The 22,839-nt window shown below is 51.2% G+C and overlaps 1 protein-coding gene across 1 annotated transcript in view; it reads left to right on the top strand.

Moving 5' to 3' along the window:
• The window catches only part of LOC144806030 (uncharacterized), a 109,612-nt gene that overhangs the window by 16,362 nt on the left and 70,411 nt on the right, over nt 1-22,839 (top strand). Inside the window, exons 2-3 of the mRNA XM_078672481.1 lie at nt 9,961-10,095; nt 12,308-12,362. The gene's annotated coding sequence lies outside the window, so the exon portion shown is untranslated. The remainder of the gene's footprint in view (nt 1-9,960; nt 10,096-12,307; nt 12,363-22,839) is intronic.

Below are 22,839 nucleotides of genomic sequence, written 5' to 3'. Positions count from 1 at the left end.
CCGAGGGATCATAAGAGGGTCAGTCACCGGTCACTCCTTGTAAAGACCCTCCGAGGGATCATAAGAGGGTCAGTCATCGGTCACTCCTTGTACACACCCTCCGAGGGATCATAAGAGGGTCAGTCACCGGTCACTCCTTGTACAGACCCTCCGAGGGATCATAAGAGGGTCAGTCACCGGTCACTCCTTGTACACACCCTCCGAGGGATCATAAGAGGGTCAGTCACCGGTCACTCCTTGTACACACCCTCCGAGGGATCATAAGAGGGTCAGTCACCGGTCACTCCTTGTAAAGACCCTCCGAGGGATCATAAGAGGGTCAGTCACCGGTCACTCCTTGTAAAGACCCTCCGAGGGATCATAAGAGGGTCAGTCACCGGTCACTCCTTGTAAAGACCCTCCGAGGGATCATAAGAGGGTCAGTCACCGGTCACTGCTTGTAAAGACCCTCCGAGGGATCATAAGAGGGTCAGTCACCGGTCACTGCTTGTACAGACCCTCCGAGGGATCATAAGAGGGTCAGTCACCGGTCACTCCTTGTACACACCCTCCGAGGGATCATAAGAGGGTCAGTCACCGGTCACTCCTTGTACACACCCTCCGAGGGATCATAAGAGGGTCAGTCACCGGTCACTCCTTGTACACACCCTCCGAGGGATCATAAGAGGGTCAGTCACCGGTCACTCCTTGTACACACCCTCCGAGGGATCATAAGAGGGTCAGTCACCGGTCACTACTTGTACAGACCCTCCGAGGGATCATAAGAGGGTCAGTCACCGGTCACTACTTGCACAGACCCTCCGAGGGATCATAAGAGGGTCAGTCACCGGTCACTACTTGTACAGACCCTCCGAGGGATCATAAGAGGGTCAGTCACCGGTCACTACTTGCACAGACCCTCCGAGGGATCATAAGAGGGTCAGTCACCGGTCACTACTTGTACAGACCCTCCGAGGGATCATAAGAGGGTCAGTCACCGGTCACTCCTTGTACAGACCCTCCGAGGGATCATAAGAGGGTCAGTCACCGGTCACTCCTTGTAAAGACCCTCCGAGGGATCATAAGAGGGTCAGTCACCGGTCACTCCTTGTACACACCCTCCGAGGGATCATAAGAGGGTCAGTCACCGGTCACTCCTTGTACAGACCCTCCGAGGGATCATAAGAGGGTCAGTCACCGGTCACTCCTTGTACACACCCTCCGAGGGATCATAAGAGGGTCAGTCACCGGTCACTCCTTGTAAAGACCCTCCGAGGGATCATAAGAGGGTCAGTCACCGGTCACTCCTTGTAAAGACCCTCCGAGGGATCATAAGAGGGTCAGTCACCGGTCACTCCTTGTACACACCCTCCGAGGGATCATAAGAGGGTCAGTCACCGGTCACTCCTTGTACACACCCTCCGAGGGATCATAAGAGGGTCAGTCACCGGTCACTCCTTGTACACACCCTCCGAGGGATCATAAGAGGGTCAGTCACCGGTCACTCCTTGTACACACCCTCCGAGGGATCATAAGAGGGTCAGTCACCGGTCACTACTTGTACAGACCCTCCGAGGGATCATAAGAGGGTCAGTCACCGGTCACTACTTGTACAGACCCTCCGAGGGATCATAAGAGGGTCAGTCACCGGTCACTACTTGCACAGACCCTCCGAGGGATCATAAGAGGGTCAGTCACCGGTCACTACTTGCACAGACCCTCCGAGGGATCATAAGAGGGTCAGTCACCGGTCACTCCTTGTACAGACCCTCCGAGGGATCATAAGAGGGTCAGTCACCGGTCACTACTTGCACAGACCCTCCGAGGGATCATAAGAGGGTCAGTCACCGGTCACCCCTTGTACAGACCCTCCTAGGGATCATAAGAGGGTCAGTCACCGGTCACTGCTTGTACAGACCCTCCGAGGGATCATAAGAGGGTCAGTCACCGGTCACTCCTTGTACAGACCCTCAGAGGGATCATAAGAGGGTCAGTCACCGGTCACTCCTTGTACACACCCTCCCAGGGATCATAAGAGTGTCAGTCACCGGTCACTACTTGTACAGACCCTCCGAGGGATCATAAGAGGGTCAGTCACCGGTCACTACTTGTACAGACCCTCCGAGGGATCATAAGAGGGTCAGTCACCGGTCACTACTTGCACAGACCCTCCGAGGGATCATAAGAGGGTCAGTCACCGGTCACCCCTTGTACAGACCCTCCGAGGGATCATAAGAGGGTCAGTCACCGGTCACTGCTTGTACAGACCCTCCGAGGGATCATAAGAGGGTCAGTCACCGGTCACTCCTTGTACAGACCCTCCGAGGGATCATAAGAGGGTCAGTCACCGGTCACTCCTTGTACACACCCTCCGAGGGATCATAAGAGGGTCAGTCACCGGTCACTCCTTGTACAGACCCTCCGAGGGATCATAAGAGGGTCAGTCACCGGTCACTACTTGTACACACCCTCCCAGGGATCATAAGAGTGTCAGTCACCGGTCACTACTTGTACAGACCCTCCGAGGGATCATAAGAGGGTCAGTCACCGGTCACTGCTTGTACAGACCCTCCGAGGGATCATAAGAGGGTCAGTCACCGGTCACTCCTTGTACAGACCCTCAGAGGGATCATAAGAGGGTCAGTCACCGGTCACTCCTTGTACACACCCTCCCAGGGATCATAAGAGTGTCAGTCACCGGTCACTACTTGTACAGACCCTCCGAGGGATCATAAGAGGGTCAGTCACCGGTCACTACTTGTACAGACCCTCCGAGGGATCATAAGAGGATCAGTCACCGGTCACTACTTGCACAGACCCTCCGAGGGATCATAAGAGGGTCAGTCACCGGTCACCCCTTGTACAGACCCTCCGAGGGATCATAAGAGGGTCAGTCACCGGTCACTGCTTGTACAGACCCTCCGAGGGATCATAAGAGGGTCAGTCACCGGTCACTCCTTGTACAGACCCTCCGAGGGATCATAAGAGGGTCAGTCACCGGTCACTCCTTGTACAGACCCTCCGAGGGATCATAAGAGGGTCAGTCATCGGTCACTCCTTGTACACACCCTCCGAGGGATCATAAGAGGGTCAGTCACCGGTCACTCCTTGTACAGACCCTCCGAGGGATCATAAGAGGGTCAGTCACCGGTCACTACTTGCACAGACCCTCCGAGGGAGCATAAGAGGGTCAGTCACCGGTCACTCCTTGTACAGACCCTCCGAGGGATCATAAGAGGGTCAGTCATCGGTCACTCCTTGTACACACCCTCCGAGGGATCATAAGAGGGTCAGTCACCGGTCACTACTTGTACAGACCCTCCGAGGGATCATAAGAGGGTCAGTCACCGGTCACTACTTGCACAGACCCTCCGAGGGATCATAAGAGGGTCAGTCACCGGTCACTACTTGTACAGACCCTCCGAGGGATCATAAGAGGGTCAGTCACCGGTCACTCCTTGTACAGACCCTCCGAGGGATCATAAGAGGGTCAGTCACCGGTCACTACTTTCACAGACCCTCCGAGGGATCATAAGAGGGTCAGTCACCGGTCACCCCTTGTACAGACCCTCCGAGGGATCATAAGAGGGTCAGTCACCGGTCACTGCTTGTACAGACCCTCCGAGGGATCATAAGAGGGTCAGTCACCGGTCACTCCTTGTACAGACCCTCAGAGGGATCATAAGAGGGTCAGTCACCGGTCACTCCTTGTACACACCCTCCCAGGGATCATAAGAGTGTCAGTCACTGGTCACTACTTGTACAGACCCTCCGAGGGATCATAAGAGGGTCAGTCACCGGTCACTACTTGTACAGACCCTCCGAGGGATCATAAGAGGGTCAGTCACCGGTCACTACTTGCACAGACCCTCCGAGGGATCATAAGAGGGTCAGTCACCGGTCACCCCTTGTACAGACCCTCCGAGGGATCATAAGAGGGTCAGTCACCGGTCACTGCTTGTACAGACCCTCCGAGGGATCATAAGAGGGTCAGTCACCGGTCACTCCTTGTACAGACCCTCCGAGGGATCATAAGAGGGTCAGTCACCGGTCACTCCTTGTACAGACCCTCCGAGGGATCATAAGAGGGTCAGTCATCGGTCACTCCTTGTACACACCCTCCGAGGGATCATAAGAGTGTCAGTCACCGGTCACTACTTGTACAGACCCTCCGAGGGATCATAAGAGGGTCAGTCACCGGTCACTGCTTGTACAGACCCTCCGAGGGATCATAAGAGGGTCAGTCACCGGTCACTCCTTGTACAGACCCTCAGAGGGATCATAAGAGGGTCAGTCACCGGTCACTCCTTGTACACACCCTCCCAGGGATCATAAGAGTGTCAGTCACCGGTCACTACTTGTACAGACCCTCCGAGGGATCATAAGAGGGTCAGTCACCGGTCACTACTTGTACAGACCCTCCGAGGGATCATAAGAGGGTCAGTCACCGGTCACTACTTGCACAGACCCTCCGAGGGATCATAAGAGGGTCAGTCACCGGTCACCCCTTGTACAGACCCTCCGAGGGATCATAAGAGGGTCAGTCACCGGTCACTGCTTGTACAGACCCTCCGAGGGATCATAAGAGGGTCAGTCACCGGTCACTCCTTGTACAGACCCTCCGAGGGATCATAAGAGGGTCAGTCACCGGTCACTCCTTGTACAGACCCTCCGAGGGATCATAAGAGGGTCAGTCATCGGTCACTCCTTGTACACACCCTCCGAGGGATCATAAGAGGGTCAGTCACCGGTCACCCCTTGTACAGACCCTCCGAGGGATCATAAGAGGGTCAGTCACCGGTCACTCCTTGTACAGACCCTCCGAGGGATCATAAGAGGGTCAGTCACCGGTCACTCCTTGTACAGACCCTCCGAGGGATCATAAGAGGGTCAGTCACCGGTCACTCCTTGTACAGACCCTCCGAGTGATCATAAGAGGGTCAGTCATCGGTCACTCCTTGTACACACCCTCCGAGGGATCATAAGAGGGTCAGTCACCGGTCACTCCTTGTACAGACCCTCCGAGGGATCATAAGAGGGTCAGTCACCGGTCACTCCTTGTACAGACCCTCCGAGGGATCATAAGAGGGTCAGTCACCGGTCACTACTTGTACAGACCCTCCGAGGGATCATAAGAGGGTCATAAGAGGGTCAGTCACCGGTCACTCCTTGTACAGACCCTCCGAGGGATCATAAGAGGGTCAGTCACCGGTCACTACTTGTACAGACCCTCCGAGGGATCATAAGAGGGTCAGTCACCGGTCACTACTTGCACAGACCCTCCGAGGGATCATAAGAGGGTCAGTCACCGGTCACCCCTTGTACAGACCCTCCGAGGGATCATAAGAGGGTCAGTCACCGGTCACTCCTTGTACAGACCCTCCAAGGGATCATAAGAGGGTCAGTCACCGGTCACTCCTTGTACAGACCCTCCGAGTGATCATAAGAGGGTCAGTCATCGGTCACTCCTTGTACACACCCTCCGAGGGATCATAAGAGGGTCAGTCACCGGTCACTCCTTGTACAGACCCCCGAGGGATCATAAGAGGGTCAGTCACCGGTCACTCCTTGTACATACCCTCCGAGGGATCATAAGAGGGTCAGTCATCGGTCACTCCTTGTACACACCCTCCGAGGGATCATAAGAGTGTCAGTCACCGGTCACTCCTTGTACAGACCCTCCGAGGGAGCATAAGAGGGTCAGTCATCGGTCACTCCATGTACAGACCCTCCGAGGGAGCATAAGAGGGTCAGTCACCGGTCACTCCTTGTACAGACCCTCCGAGGGATCATAAGAGGGTCAGTCACCGGTCACTCCTTGTACAGACCCTCCGAGGGATCATAAGAGGGTCAGTCACCGGTCACTCCTTGTACAGACCCTCCGAGGGATCATAAGAGGGTCAGTCATCGGTCACTCCTTGTACAGACCCTCCGAGTGATCATAAGAGGGTCAGTCATCGGTCACTCCTTGTACACACCCTCCGAGGGATCATAAGAGGGTCAGTCACCGGTCACTCCTTGTACAGACCCTCCGAGTGATCATAAGAGGGTCAGTCATCGGTCACTCCTTGTACACACCCTCCGAGGGATCATAAGAGTGTCAGTCACCGGTCACTCCTTGTACACACCCTCCCAGGGATCATAAGAGGGTCAGTCACCGGTCACTCCTTGTACACACCCTCCGAGGGATCATAAGAGGGTCAGTCACCGGTCACTACTTGTACAGACCCTCCGAGTGATCATAAGAGGGTCAGTCATCGGTCACTCCTTGTACACACCCTCCGAGGGATCATAAGAGTGTCAGTCACCGGTCACTCCTTGTACAGACCCTCCGAGTGATCATAAGAGGGTCAGTCATCGGTCACTCCTTGTACACACCCTCCGAGGGATCATAAGAGGGTCAGTCACCGGTCACTCCTTGTACAGACCCTCCGAGTGATCATAAGAGGGTCAGTCATCGGTCACTCCTTGTACACACCCTCCGAGGGATCATAAGAGTGTCAGTCACCGGTCACTCCTTGTACACACCCTCCCAGGGATCATAAGAGGGTCAGTCACCGGTCACTCCTTGTACACACCCTCCGAGGGATCATAAGAGGGTCAGTCACCGGTCACTACTTGTACAGACCCTCCGAGTGATCATAAGAGGGTCAGTCATCGGTCACTCCTTGTACACACCCTCCGAGGGATCATAAGAGTGTCAGTCACCGGTCACTCCTTGTACAGACCCTCCGAGTGATCATAAGAGGGTCAGTCATCGGTCACTCCTTGTACACACCCTCCGAGGGATCATAAGAGGGTCAGTCACCGGTCACTCCTTGTACAGACCCTCCGAGTGATCATAAGAGGGTCAGTCATCGGTCACTCCTTGTACACACCCTCCGAGGGATCATAAGAGTGTCAGTCACCGGTCACTCCTTGTACACACCCTCCCAGGGATCATAAGAGGGTCAGTCACCGGTCACTCCTTGTACACACCCTCCGAGGGATCATAAGAGGGTCAGTCACCGGTCACTACTTGTACAGACCCTCCGAGGGATCATAAGAGGGTCAGTCACCGGTCACTCCTTGTACAGACCCTCCGAGGGATCATAAGAGGGTCAGTCACCGGTCACCCCTTGTACAGACCCTCCGAGGGATCATAAGAGGGTCAGTCACCGGTCACTCCTTGTACAGACCCTCCGAGGGACCATAAGAGGGTCAGTCACCGGTCACTCCTTGTACAGACCCTCCGAGGGATCATAAGAGGGTCAGTCTCCGGTCACTCCTTGTACAGACCCTCCGAGGGATCATAAGAGGGTCAGTCACCGGTCACTCCTTGTACAGACCCTCCGAGGGATCATAAGAGGGTCAGTCACCGGTCACTCCTTGTACACACCCTCCGAGGGATCATAAGAGGGTCAGTCACCGGTCACTCCTTGTACACACCCTCCGAGGGATCATAAGAGGGTCAGTCACCGGTCACTCCTTGTACAGACCCTCCGAGGGATCATAAGAGGGTCAGTCACCGGTCACTCCTTGTACAGACCCTCCGAGGGATCATAAGAGTGTCAGTCACCGGTCACTCCTTGTACACACCCTCCGAGGGATCATAAGAGGGTCAGTCATCGGTCACTCCTTGTACACACCCTCCGAGGGATCATAAGAGGGTCAGTCACCGGTCACTCCTTGTACAGACCCTCCGAGTGATCATAAGAGGGTCAGTCATCGGTCACTCCTTGTACACACCCTCCGAGGGATCATAAGAGTGTCAGTCACCGGTCACTCCTTGTACACACCCTCCCAGGGATCATAAGAGGGTCAGTCACCGGTCACTCCTTGTACACACCCTCCGAGGGATCATAAGAGGGTCAGTCATCGGTCACTCCATGTACACACCCTCCGAGGGATCATAAGAGTGTCAGTCACCGGTCACTCCTTGTACACACCCTCCCAGGGATCATAAGAGGGTCAGTCACCGGTCACTCCTTGTACACACCCTCCCAGGGATCATAAGAGGGTCAGTCACCGGTCACTCCTTGTACACACCCTCCGAGGGATCATAAGAGGGTCAGTCATCGGTCACTCCATGTACACACCCTCCGAGGGATCATAAGAGTGTCAGTCACCGGTCACTCCTTGTACAGACCCTCCGAGGGATCATAAGAGGGTCAGTCACCGGTCACTCCTTGTACAGACCCTCCGAGGGATCATAAGAGGGTCAGTCATCGGTCACTCCTTGTACAGACCCTCCGAGTGATCATAAGAGGGTCAGTCATCGGTCACTCCTTGTACACACCCTCCGAGGGATCATAAGAGGGTCAGTCACCGGTCACTCCTTGTACAGACCCTCCGAGTGATCATAAGAGGGTCAGTCATCGGTCACTCCTTGTACACACCCTCCCAGGGATCATAAGAGTGTCAGTCACCGGTCACTCCTTGTACACACCCTCCCAGGGATCATAAGAGTGTCAGTCACCGGTCACTCCTTGTACACACCCTCCCAGGGATCATAAGAGTGTCAGTCACCGGTCACTCCTTGTACACACCCTCCCAGGGATCATAAGAGTGTCAGTCACCGGTCACTCCTTGTAAAGACCCTCCGAGTGATCACAAGAGGGTCAGTCACCGGTCACTCCTTGTACACACCCTCCGAGGGATCATAAGAGGGTCAGTCACCGGTCACTCCTTGTACAGACCCTCCGAGGGATCATAAGAGGGTCAGTCACCGGTCACTCCTTGTACAGACCCTCCGAGTGATCATAAGAGGGTCAGTCACCGGTCACTCCTTGTACACACCCTCCGAGGGATCATAAGAGGGTCAGTCACCGGTCACTCCTTGTACACACCCTCCGAGGGATCATAAGAGGGTCAGTCACCGGTCACTCCTTGTAAAGACCCTCCGAGTGATCACAAGAGGGTCAGTCATTTCATGGTTTTGCAGATTATCTTTTCTGAGGAAACCACGGCCCCCTGCAAGATGCCGCATTTGTCACACACCAGATACTCCTGCAGTGCAATTAGGATGATGATAGCAAGATTTGGGCTGGATCTGAGCCTACACCTGCGTACAATTAGTGTCATTTCAGCAATACATATTCGGAGGGCACGAATGTGTGTTTGTCGACATGGCCGAACATACTATTAAGTGGACTAATAATTACTGTATCGAGTTACTCTTTCTCTTAACTATAATACACTTGCACCGATTATATGGGGCCCCGGACTGAAAGCTGGGTATTTTGGTAATTCATACCAAATTTGGGCACACATACTCATCCAATATGGCGGAGTTTACCTATAGACTACATTTACACAGATATGATTCATTGTCTCTGTATAATGTGTGTGTGATGTATCGATCTCTGACACTACATTGTTATGAGCAGCTCTATAAAACAAATAAAACGTATATGAGAAGGTAAGTACCCTTCCATTTTCATAACTTGATTTTGATAGAAAGTGTCACTCTAAGTGTCACACATTTGGTCGTTTGAAGTCATTCATAAGTACACTGAAACTATGAAAATGTCACACATAAGCAATCTGAAACCTTGGCAGCTATGGAGATTTAGTGTGCCTCACTCACATAAATGCACTTTTTGCATCAGGGAGTGATTGATACTGCCAGGATTCTGTTCCAGTGTTAGCCAGCCAGGTGTTCGCTTGGGAACATTTAAGGGATGCTACTACTATTATGATAGTAGTATACCAAGGGTGTTAGCGTCTTCCTTGTGGCTTTATGTAGCTCATACAGTCTCAATCTCCCTGATGTACGTACTGTACTATGCAAAGGGAGACCAACTTGGCCCATCAAAAGAGGTTGGAGAAGCAAAGATCATTCATGGAAATGAATTAATAGTTCAAAATGTAATTTTAGATTAGGAATCTAGGAATAGGTTATCTGATTTAAAATAATCAATACTTTCCCTGTCAAACTGTTTTTTGTAAAGAGAGAGTACCGCCAATCATTGTTCTTTTTATCTTTATTCCTTTCATAAGCACCCAAGGGCAAGAGGGCACCTTCATAAACAGCTGCCAACACCACCAGTGCTGCGGAAGGTGGGAAGACAACCACCACCAAGTCGACTCCCACCACCAGCTCTGCAGCCTTGGCAGATGGTTCTGGCGACCCCAGTAAATCATGTTTATTATTATTTCTAACTTGTAACTATTCCCACTAGTAAAAGTATGGCCTTGTACATTTATACTATTTACTTTTCTTCAACTTTACTATCAAAGGTTTTTTATCCCTTCATTTTCCAGTGTTTTTCTATCTTTTGCGGCTGACTTTCTCCTGTCTGTAACTTTTCTGCATGGACATCGATTCACCAAAATTCCAGGGGTATCAGAAGTGACATCACACAGCCTTTGACCTTAATGAATCATAGCATTTGTAAAGCGCACTACTTACTCGGGTTTATAGACAAGGGTTCCTCTGAGAGTGGTGTTGGGGTCGGTGTGGATCTGGAAGTGGAGGTGTTCGGTGGTGCTGAGGGCTTCGTCGGTGTTGGGCGATTCCTCCTCCTACTCCGTTGGTGCGGTCCCTGCTGGTGATCTTGTAGCCTTCCGGGATGGCTATGGCGATGTCGGGTGCCGAGGAGGGGTTCAGCTAGGTCTCCGTCAGGAAGGTGACGTCTGGGGTGGTTGAGTCGAGTAGGTCTCAGAGTTCAACCGCGTGTTTGCGGGCAGAGCAGGTGTTGAGAAACAGAGGAAGTTATATCATATGACCTTTAATCCTGAGTCTTTCCAGGAGGTGAAGTCATATAACCTTAATCCTTAGGACATCACAAGAATTGACATCACTAACATTCTATAATAACTGCATCATTATTATGAAAATACAAGTTAAACAAATGTCTGTTTTAATTTCCACCTGTATTATGGTGCTGATATGATCTTCGAAAGTGGTGGGAAATAATACTAGCTCTGAATTGTAGAAAGTGAAGCAAATGAGCCAAACCTCCTCTATGGAGTGTGCAGAGAGGTTCAGAAACTGAGGAAATGTTTTTAAGTATTGGGTCAAATAGTGCATTGTAAAGCACATTTTTCAAATAGATTAGCTAAAAAAGGCTCTCATTAAATATTCATGTATTTTCCTATTATGCCAAGCCAATCGACCCCATTGTTTCAAAATGTGATCTAGGGCCCCTATATGTTAACAAATATCTCTAGCATGTCAGGACCAGCATTTGATCATGGCTGCCCCGCTCCCAGGGGAACAGAAGGCTAGAAAAACTAGTGCAATCAGGGGAGCAGAAGGCAAGAGAACAAGTACAATCAGGGGAGCAGAAGGCAAGAGAACGGGCACAATCCGGGGAGCAGAAGGCAAGAAAACGAGTGCAATCAGGGGAGCAGAAGGCAAGAGAACGGGCACAATCAGGGGAGCAGAAGGCAAGAAGAAGGAGTGCAATCAGGGGAGCAGAAGGCAAGAAGAAGGAGTGCAATCAGGGGAGCAGAGGCAAGAAGAACGAGTGCAATCAGGGGAGCAGAAGGCAAGAGAACGGGCACAATCAGGGGAGCAGAAGGCAAGAAAAACGAGTGCAATCAGGGGAGCTGAAGGCAAGAGAACGAGTACAATCTGGGGAGCAGAAGGCACGAGAACGGGCACAATCAGGGGAGCAGAAGGCAAGAAAAATGAGTGCAATCAGGGGAGCAGAAGGCAAGAGAACGGGCACAATCAGGGGGGCAGAGGCTAGAAAAACGAGTACAATCAGGGGAGCAGAAGGCAAGAAAAAGAAACTGTCTCACACCACTGCGGTTTTGTGTTTTAAACACAACTAGAACATAGATTGCACGACCAGAGTTTTCCTAATGCAGACTGCATAAATGAAACCAGCGGCACCGTTCGCTTTTGTTAAACAAGCTCTTGGCATTGCTGTGGGGGTGCGGGGCGGGAGCGCATTGCTTTGAAGTCTGATGGCGGGGGAGCAGCTTGGGAGGCAGCATTCCATTGCGGTGCGAGGCTGATGGGTTTGACGTGGACGCGCGTCTCACACGACTGGTTCACATGAACTGGACGTAATCTGCGCTTGGTCAAGAGTTTGTTTTGCTTACTATATACTCTCGCTATTAATCCCTGCGGGATATAATAGCGAGTCCTAACAATGTACATATGCAAGCATATAAAAACTGTATATAGCGTTTTCCTACTATGCTTTCCCGTATGTGTGTGTCTGTTGGTCTCTGTGTTTCTGTCTCCCATTCCCTGTAGGGAAAGTATGTAGCTCCCCTTTGTAGAAGAGTCGGTCAATAAGGAGCACACTGCATTGAATAATTTCTTGGTATGCACTTTTTATTAGTATTACAGGAAATCACAATGATTGATTGTCTCTGTTATATTCTTCAGTCCCTTAGGTGTGCCTTGGCCGCCGCCGTCCCTCGGACAGAAGGAAAAGACTCAGGTAAGTGTTTTTGCTTTATGGTTTAGTCAAGGGAAGATGTGAGGGATAAATAATAACTATGCATAAATGTGAACGGAGGGTGTAGAGCACAGCTTTCCAAATTTTTCTTGTTGGTGACACACCCTTTTGTGAAAATATTTTCAGGGACACAGTAACACGAGAAAGCGCAGCGAGCGAGCCCGAACCACCTATGGTGGGTTCGGGCCCCACACATACACACCCCACCCCACACACACACCCCACACACACCACCCCACAGGCACCACCCCACAGACACACCACCCCACACACACCCCCCACACACAAACCCCCACACACACACAACCCCACTCACCCAACACCAACCCCACACACCCAACACCAACCCCACACACCCACACCCCACACACACCCCCGCACACACACACACACACCCCCCCACACCCCCCACACACACCCCCCACACACATACCCCCCCACACACACACACCCCACACAGAGAGACTTGAGGGACACTGTTAAAGGGTACTAGTGAGGGAATCAGTGGCAGAGGTGGCCTTTCCCTCCATCTGTCTCCCTCCATCGGTCTCCCTCCCTCCCTCTCTGTCTCAATCCCTCTCTGTCTCACTCCTTCTCTGTCTCCCTCCCTCTTTGTCTTCCTCCCTCTGTCTCACTCCCTCTCCCTCAGACTGTCTCCCTCCCTCCCTCCCTGTATCCCTCCCTCCCTGTCTCACTCCCTCTGTCTCACTCCCTCTCTCTCACTCCCTCTCTGTCTCACTCCCTCTCTGTCTCACTCCCTCTCTGTCTCACTCCCTCTTTGTCTCACTCCCTCTTTGTCTCACTCCCTCTCCCTCCGACTGTCTCCCTCCCTCTCTGTCTCACTCTTTCTCTGTCTCACTCCCTCTCTGTCTCTGTCTCACTCCCTCTCTGTCTCACTCCCTCTCTGTCTCACTCCCTCTCCTGCCGACCGTCTCCCTCCCTCTGTCTCACTCCCTCTCTGTCTCCCTTCCTCTCTATCTCCCTCCCTCTCTGTATCCCTCCCTCCCTCTCTGTCTCCCTCCCTCTCTGTCTCCCTTCCTCTCTGTCTCCCTTCCTCTCTGTCTCCCTCCCTCTCTCTCTATGTCTCCCTCCCTCTCCCTCTGTCTCTGCCTCCGTCTCCCTCTGTCTCTCCCTCCGTCTCCCTCTGTCTCTCCCTCCGTCTCCCTCTGTCTCACTCTCTCTGTTTCACTCTCTGTCTCCCTCCCTGTCTATCTCACTCCCTCCCTCTCTGTCTCACTCTCTCTCTCTCTGTCTCACTCTATCCCTCTCCCCCGACCAACATATTCTGTGGGTTCCATAAGGGTCTGTGACAAAGAGGAAAAAATGTTGCTTTCATTCTTAAATCTTTTTTATATTTTCCTGTATTGGTGGTGCCCAGGTGCGCAGCGCCCCTACTCACTCCCTCCCCCGCACTCCTCCATGCCCAAGGCTCACACGGGCATTCTCCATTGAACTGAATTGTTTATGTTTTTGTTTTCGTAAGGTTACAAGCCGCAGCGTGCAGTATGATGTAAATGTGAAAGCTTCTATAGGGCTTCTTGGCAGCTTTTTTTCCCAATGCACCGCGATCCCGGGGCTGCCCCAAACCCCAGGCCAACCCCCTGGACCCAATAACCCACTGTATTCAATCATTGAAGAGCCCTTTGCCAAATGGACTATCCACAAATGAAGACCATTTAACGTGCTAATAAGGCTTTGTTGTTATTCATATAAGAGCCCCTGCAGCGCCACTCTGCCTGTTGCTGGAAGGCCCGCGGGGGTGATCTAAACAGCATGCTAAAACCGGGACATTTGGATGTTTTACCCGGACGCTGTTGTAAAACCCGGACATTTCTCTACTTTGGAGAAAAGTGTCGGGACACTGGGACACTCCGCCAAAAACGGTGGTCACACTACTTCAGCACTCCCTCCCCCCCGCCCCGTCGTGTGTGGCAGCCCGGGACCGCTCACAGCCGCACTCGAGCACTTCACAGGTCTTTAAGACCTTGTGCATGTTAATAAGGCTTTGTTGTTGCTTCGCCCCTTCTAAGAGCCCCTGCAGCTCGACTCTGCCGATGCGACACACCTGCATATGGGTCGCGCCACATAGTTTGGAAAGCTGTGGTGTAGAGGTTGGAGCAACCAAAAGAAAAAGAGTAGCCGATGATTTCTGCTCTTGTCTCTGTTTCCGTCTCACTTATTTCCTTTTCCCTTGGTCCCTTTCACCCCTCAGCCTTCCCTCCCGTCCCTCTCTTACTCAGCCCCTTTCCAAAAGCCCTGTAGACGCCCACGCACCTGGAAGAGCCACGTCACTCCGGGGCCGTGGCGTGGTGACTCTGCGTCCTTCAGTGAGGTCTGGTCTTCTGCTTCGGCTTTCCCTCCTCCGCCAGGTTCGGGTGTTCTGCCCGCCGACAAGCTGTTACATATACAAGGGGGTCCCAGTACAGATAACAGACAAACAATTGAATACTAAATGAAAATACAACTAAACTGAAGTCTTATCACACTTGTTTTTACTCACAGTGTGATAACATAGCAAAGGATTACACAAATTACAAAACCAATAAAGGAATTTCATAATCATCATAGAAAAATGTGTGCCCCAAGGGAAGAGGGGAGAAGGGGAGGCAGTGCAGGGTGAAGGTAAAATATAGCAGATCTTAACTCCTATCTAAAGAGTAAACATTTCTTCATAGTTTATAAAACAGTCCGTAATAGCCCTGGCTTCAAATGTGAGCCAGTTATGAAGAACGACATCAACTGTTCATGACCATTTAGTTAGACAACATGCTCAAAAAGCTCCTGCATGTATCAGGTTAACTGTTAGCGTAAGGCGTTGTTGAGGTGAAAACAAAAGTCGACGTTTTGACCCCAATATGAAGGTAGCAAAAAACACAGTTGATGGACAGAATGTAGAACAATGTCATACATTCACCCCAGTACAAGGATCTGGGCCTAAATCCATCGTTTTTTTGCACTCCACACCACCCTGGGTTAGACACTGGCTATATGCAAATCAGCTCTGACCCTGTGCCTCATGGGAACAGTCCAGTCCGAACTACCAAGCCATGTCTTTCCCAGACCGGAATCAAGCATCCAAGGACCGGTTTCTGGCTATCAGCCTTCATCAGCCTGGATAGCTTGACTCCAGTGGTGTGGAGAGCCTGGGACTCACGTCTGAGCATACCCAGCCCACTTGGGGTGAAAATTGCAAAAAACACAGTTGATGGACAGAATGTAGAACAATGTCATACATTCACCCCAGTACAAGGATCTGGGCCTAAATCCATCGTTTTTTTGCACTCCACACCACCCTGGGTTAGACACTGGCTATATGCAAATCAGCTCTGACCCTGTGCCTCATGGGAACAGTCCAGTCCGAACTACCAAGCCATGTCTTTCCCAGACCGGAATCAAGCATCCAAGGACCGGTTTCTGGCTATCAGCCTTCATCAGCCTGGATAGCTTGACTCCAGTGGTGTGGAGAGCCTGGGACTCACGTCTGAGCATACCCAGCCCACTCGGGGTGAAAATTGCAAAAAACACAGTTGATGGACAGAATGTAGAACAAGGTCATACATTCACCCCAGTACAAGGATCTGGGCCTAAATCCATCGTTTTTTTGCACTCCACACCACCCTGGGTTAGACACTGGCTATATGCAAATCAGCTCTGACCCTGTGCCTCATGGGAACAGTCCAGTCCGAACTACCAAGCCATGTCTTTCCCAGACCGGAATCAAGCATCCAAGGACCGGTTTCTGGCTATCAGCCTTCATCAGCCTGGATAGCTTGACTCCAGTGGTGTGGAGAGCCTGGGACTCACGTCTGAGCATACCCAGCCCACTCGGGGTGAAAATTGCAAAAAACACAGTTGATGGACAGAATGTAGAACAATGTCATACATTCACCCCAGTACAAGGATCTGGGCCTAAATCCATCGTTTTTTTGCACTCCACACCACCCTGGGTTAGACACTGGCTATATGCAAATCAGCTCTGACCCTGTGCCTCATGGGAACAGTCCAGTCCGAACTACCAAGCCATGTCTTTCCCAGACCGGAATCAAGCATCCAAGGACCGGTTTCTGGCTATCAGCCTTCATCAGCCTGGATAGCTTGACTCCAGTGGTGTGGAGAGCCTGGGACTCACGTCTGAGCATACCCAGCCCACTCGGGATGAAAATTGCAAAAAACACAGTTGATGGACAGAATGTAGAACAATGTCATACATTCCCCCCAGTACAAGGATCTGGGCCTAAATCCATCGTTTTTTTGCACTCCACACCACCCTGGGTTAGACACTGGCTATATGCAAATCAGCTCTGACCCTGTGCCTCATGGGAACAGTCCAGTCCGAACTACCAAGCCATGTCTTTCCCAGACCGGAATCAAGCATCCAAGGACCGGTTTCTGGCTATCAGCCTTCATCAGCCTGGATAGCTTGACTCCAGTGGTGTGGAGAGCCTGGGACTCACGTCTGAGCATACCCAGCCCACTCGGGGTGAAAATTGCAAAAAACACAGTTGATGGACAGAATGTAGAACAATGTCATACATTCACCCCAGTACAAGGATCTGGGCCTAAATCCATCGTTTTTTTGCACTCCACACCACCCTGGGTTAGACACTGGCTATATGCAAATCAGCTCTGACCCTGTGCCTCATGGGAACAGTCCAGTCCGAACTACCAAGCCATGTCTTTCCCAGACCGGAATCAAGCATCCAAGGACCGGTTTCTGGCTATCAGCCTTCATCAGCCTGGATAGCTTGACTCCAGTGGTGTGGAGAGCCTGGGACTCACGTCTGAGCATACCCAGCCCACTCGGGGTGAAAATTGCAAAAAACACAGTTGATGGACAGAATGTAGAACAATGTCATACATTCACCCCAGTACAAGGATCTGGGCCTAAATCCATTGTTTTTTTTCACTCCACACCACCCTGGGTTAGACACTGGCTATATGCAAATCAGCTCTGACCCTGTGCCTCATGGGAACAGTCCAGTTCGAACTACCAAGCCATGTCTTTCCCAGACCGGAATCAAGCATCCAAGGACCGGTTTCTGGCTATCAGCCTTCATCAGCCTGGATAGCTTGACTCCAGTGGTGTGGAGAGCCTGGGACTCACGTCTGAGCATACCCAGCCCACTCGGGGTGAAAATTGCAAAAAACACAGTTGATGGACAGAATGTAGAACAATGTCATACATTCACCCCAGTACAAGGATCTGGGCCTAAATCCATCGTTTTTTTGCACTCCACACCACCCTGGGTTAGACACTGGCTATATGCAAATCAGCTCTGACCCTGTGCCTCATGGGAACAGTCCAGTCCGAACTACCAAGCCATGTCTTTCCCAGACCGGAATCAAGCATCCAAGGACCGGTTTCTGGCTATCAGCCTTCATCAGCCTGGATAGCTTGACTCCAGTGGTGTGGAGAGCCTGGGACTCACGTCTGAGCATACCCAGCCCACTCGGGGTGAAAATTGCAAAAAACACAGTTGATGGACAGAATGTAGAACAATGTCATACATTCACCCCAGTACAAGGATCTGGGCCTAAATCCATCGTTTTTTTGCACTCCACACCACCCTGGGTTAGACACTGGCTATATGCAAATCAGCTCTGACCCTGTGCCTCATGGGAACAGTCCAGTCCGAACTACCAAGCCATGTCTTTCCCAGACCGGAATCAAGCATCCAAGGACCGGTTTCTGGCTATCAGCCTTCATCAGCCTGGATAGCTTGACTCCAGTGGTGTGGAGAGCCTGGGACTCACGTCTGAGCATACCCAGCCCACTCGGGGTGAAAATTGCAAAAAACACAGTTGATGGACAGAATGTAGAACAATGTCATACATTCACCCCAGTACAAGGATCTGGGCCTAAATCCATCGTTTTTTTGCACTCCACACCACCCTGGGTTAGACACTGGCTATATGCAAATCAGCTCTGACCCTGTGCCTCATGGGAACAGTCCAGTCCGAACTACCAATCCATGTCTTTCCCAGACCGGAATCAAGCATCCAAGGACCGGTTTCTGGCTATCAGCCTTCATCAGCCTGGATAGCTTGACTCCAGTGGTGTGGAGAGCCTGGGACTCACGTCTGAGCATACCCAGCCCACTCGGGGTGAAAATTGCAAAAAACACAGTTGATGGACAGAATGTAGAACAATGTCATACATTCACCCCAGTACAAGGATCTGGGCCTAAATCCATCGTTTTTTTGCACTCCACACCACCCTGGGTTAGACCGTGGCTATATGCAAATCAGCTCTGACCCTGTGCCTCATGGGAACAGTCCAGTCCGAACTACCAAGCCATGTCTTTCCCAGACCGGAATCAAGCATCCAAGGACCGGTTTCTGGCTATCAGCCTTCATCAGCCTGGATAGCTTGACTCCAGTGGTGTGGAGAGCCTGGGACTCACGTCTGAGCATACCAAGCCCACTCGGGGTGAAAATTGCAAAAAACACAGTTGATGGACAGAATGTAGAACAATGTCATACATTCACCCCAGTACAAGGATCTGGGCCTAAATCCATCGTTTTTTTGCACTCCACACCACCCTGGGTTAGACACTGGCTATATGCAAATCAGCTCTGACCCTGTGCCTCATGGGAACAGTCCAGTCCGAACTACCAAGCCATGTCTTTCCCAGACCAGAATCAAGCATCCAAGGACCGGTTTCTGGCTATCAGCCTTCATCAGCCTGGATAGCTTGACTCCAGTGGTGTGGAGAGCCTGGGACTCACGTCTGAGCATACCCAGCCCACTCGGGGTGAAAATTGCAAAAAACACAGTTGATGGACAGAATGTAGAACAATGTCATACATTCACCCCAGTACAAGGATCTGGGCCTAAATCCATCGTTTTTTTGCACTCCACACCACCCTGGGTTAGACACTGGCTATATGCAAATCAGCTCTGACCCTGTGCCTCATGGGAACAGTCCAGTCCGAACTACCAAGCCATGTCTTTCCCCGACCGGAATCAAGCATCCAAGGACCGGTTTCTGGCTATCAGTCTTCATCAGCCTGGATAGCTTGACTCCAGTGGTGTGGAGAGCCTGGGACTCACGTCTGAGCATACCCAGCCCACTCGGGGTGAAAATTGCAAAAAACACAGTTGATGGACAGAATGTAGAACAATGTCATACATTCACCCCAGTACAAGGATCTGGGCCTAAATCCATCGTTTTTTTGCACTCCACACCACCCTGGGTTAGACACTGGCTATATGCAAATCAGCTCTGACCCTGTGCCTCATGGGAACAGTCCAGTCCGAACTACCAAGCCATGTCTTTCCCAGACCGGAATCAAGCATCCAAGGACCGGTTTCTGGCTATCAGCCTTCATCAGCCTGGATAGCTTGACTCCAGTGGTGTGGAGAGCCTGGGACTCACGTCTGAGCATACCCAGCCCACTCGGGGTGAAAATTGCAAAAAACACAGTTGATGGACAGAATGTAGAACAATGTCATACATTCACCCCAGTACAAGGATCTGGGCCTAAATCCATCGTTTTTTTGCACTCCACACCACCCTGGGTTAGACACTGGCTATATGCAAATCAGCTCTGACCCTGTGCCTCATGGGAACAGTCCAGTCCGAACTACCAAGCCATGTCTTTCCCAGACCGGAATCAAGCATCCAAGGACCGGTTTCTGGCTATCAGCCTTCATCAGCCTGGATAGCTTGACTCCAGTGGTGTGGAGAGCCTGGGACTCACGTCTGAGCATACCCAGCCCACTCGGGGTGAAAATTGCAAAAAACACAGTTGATGGACAGAATGTAGAACAATGTCATACATTCACCCCAGTACAAGGATCTGGGCCTAAATCCATCGTTTTTTTGCACTCCACACCACCCTGGGTAGGACACTGGCTATATGCAAATCAGCTCTGACCCTGTGCCTCATGGGAACAGTCCAGTCCGAACTACCAAGCCATGTCTTTCCCAGACCGGAATCAAGCATCCAAGGACCGGTTTCTGGCTATCAGCCTTCATCAGCCTGGATAGCTTGACTCCAGTGGTGTGGAGAGCCTGGGACTCACGTCTGAGCATACCCAGCCCACTCGGGGTGAAAATTGCAAAAAACACAGTTGATGGACAGAATGTAGAACAATGTCATACATTCACCCCAGTACAAGGATCTGGGCCTAAATCCATTGTTTTTTTGCACTCCACACCACCCTGGGTTAGACACTGGCTATATGCAAATCAGCTCTGACCCTGTGCCTCATGGGAACAGTCCAGTCCGAACTACCAAGCCATGTCTTTCCCAGACCGGAATCAAGCATCCAAGGACCGGTTTCTGGCTATCAGCCTTCATCAGCCTGGATAGCTTGACTCCAGTGGTGTGGAGAGCCTGGGACTCACGTCTGAGCATACCCAGCCCACTCGGGGTGAAAATTGCAAAAAACACAGTTGATGGACAGAATGTAGAACAATGTCATACATTCACCCCAGTACAAGGATCTGGGCCTAAATCCATCGTTTTTTTGCACTATGAAGATAGGCGGCAGTTACAGCCTTAAAGCGCAGACAAGCTATGACCTCCCCTGGGCTCCGGTTCGCTCTCTCGTAAGGCTGTTAGTCCTTCTCTGTCTTTCTGGTCTTCCCCCACTTGTTTCTCCTCCTCGCGTTCCCATGCCGCGTGTAGCTGGACCAACCTGACGCGCTCTCCGCCCCGCCTTCTTCAAGTGTATCCTCTGATGTCCGTCCTCAGCTCCGGCTTAAAAGGGCCGCCTGCCGATTCCCCTCTCTCCACTTCTTGATGACAGCAAAGCGTACAACTGGTTAAAGGGGACTGTGAATATAGGAGGGGAGAAATATATGAAGGGATGGAATGGCAATCCTTTTCCTCTATCCAATCGTCTACTACAGGGGCTACCTGACACACCCCACCCCCAGACGTTTCCTGTTCGGGGAAATGAGGGATGCGTGAAAAAAAATCAGCAACTTGGTATGCAGAGTATAAAAGATGACAATGTTAAAACTAGTGCCCATCCTGGAATAAAAGAAGTCACACCTAAAAATAGCTTATCCTGAAAACCCACTTTCTAAAAACAAGATACCAAACAAAAAGAGAATCTTAGGAGCTTCAGGTGATGTCCCTAGTGTCTGATTACTGGTGGTTGTTTAGGTTTACAGGAGTCCAGAGGTTACATAGCAAACCTTGTCTATGCATGCCGTGTATTTTTCATTCATTATTGTCATGTTTATGTAATCCACTCATCGCGTGCCAGAAGGTAGATGTACTTGGCTACAGTTGTTTATATATTGCCAGACTAGATCTGGTCTGTGTCTCCTGCTCCACAGCTTGTACCCGTAAAAGTGCATCAATGTCTCCTTCCCTTGGAAGCAAATCCACCTGTATTCCAGTTTAAGCATATTTATTCTCATAGAATCACTTTCAAAATCCACTGTTCAGCGAGTAAATTCAAATTCAGTCTGCCCCAATTCATTTTGGGGGGTTCTCCCTTCATCAGGGTCAGCATGTGAGGAATCTATGTTATATGTAGCATGCGGAAAATAGTGACATAAGAATTAACTTGCAATGCAATCTAATCCTACAGATACATAAATTAATAGTTTACTACTTGTCCTGGTAGAGCCTAACCGCATGTCTGCGTTTGTGTTATACCAGGGTCTTCACCTTTTCGATAGTGAGAGCTACTTCTGATCAAGCAGAATCATCCTGATCTACTGCCTTTATCACTTGGCTTTGCTAAGGGTAGATAAATGCTGTAGGCGTGGGAGTAGGGACGACCGTGACACCAGGTGTAGGATTCAAAGAGGGTTTTATTTTAATGGTTCTCAGAGGTTTAGACATAAACGTCCTTCGGTTTCTCAAGGTCAGTCTTTCTCTGGCAAAAGTACTTTGGTCCGTGTTGAAGATCTTCTCCCGTCTCTCCCTAGGGCTTGGTGGGTCTTTACTCCGGATACTGTCGGCTCCGCGACATGGAAGAGACCAAACAAAGAGGAAGGCCGTTAGTGTCAAGTCCTCTATGGGAGGTGCACCAGGGGACCCGGGGGATGTGAGGGTGAACACCGTGACACTTGCTCTCTCTATGTACAGTGCTCCGTGAACTAAGGAAAAGGAGGGGTTGAAGTAAGGAACCGGGAAAGGAAAGGTATTGGAATGGTAGGGAAACCAGAGGGAAGGGACGAACAGGGATATATACACTTTTTACACTCAAGCGTTTCTGCTCCCCACCCAGGCTGCCCAACGCCGCCGTACCTGTGACAGCCACACTCCTCCCTCGGGAGTGTGGCACGGCGGTTCACGGGGTCGTTGGCCTCCGGGCTTTCCTCTGGTCTCGATCCCTCCTTCTTCTCCACGCTGTTCCTTCGGGTCCTCTCCTCCGCTCTCCTCCGTACCGCTCACTTCCGCCTTCTCCTCCGGGGTGATTACACACCCTGTGTACAGTACTTCCTGTCTTTTAGACAATCCGGTCGCTCTGACGTCCTTCGGGGCCGGA

The sequence above is a fragment of the Lissotriton helveticus genome (assembly GCF_964261635.1).
Source record: "Lissotriton helveticus chromosome 1_1 unlocalized genomic scaffold, aLisHel1.1 SUPER_1_unloc_4, whole genome shotgun sequence".
Classification (NCBI taxonomy): domain Eukaryota; kingdom Metazoa; phylum Chordata; class Amphibia; order Caudata; family Salamandridae; genus Lissotriton; species Lissotriton helveticus.
Note: the sequence above shows the minus strand (reverse complement) of the source record. Positions and strands in the feature narration are given on the sequence as shown.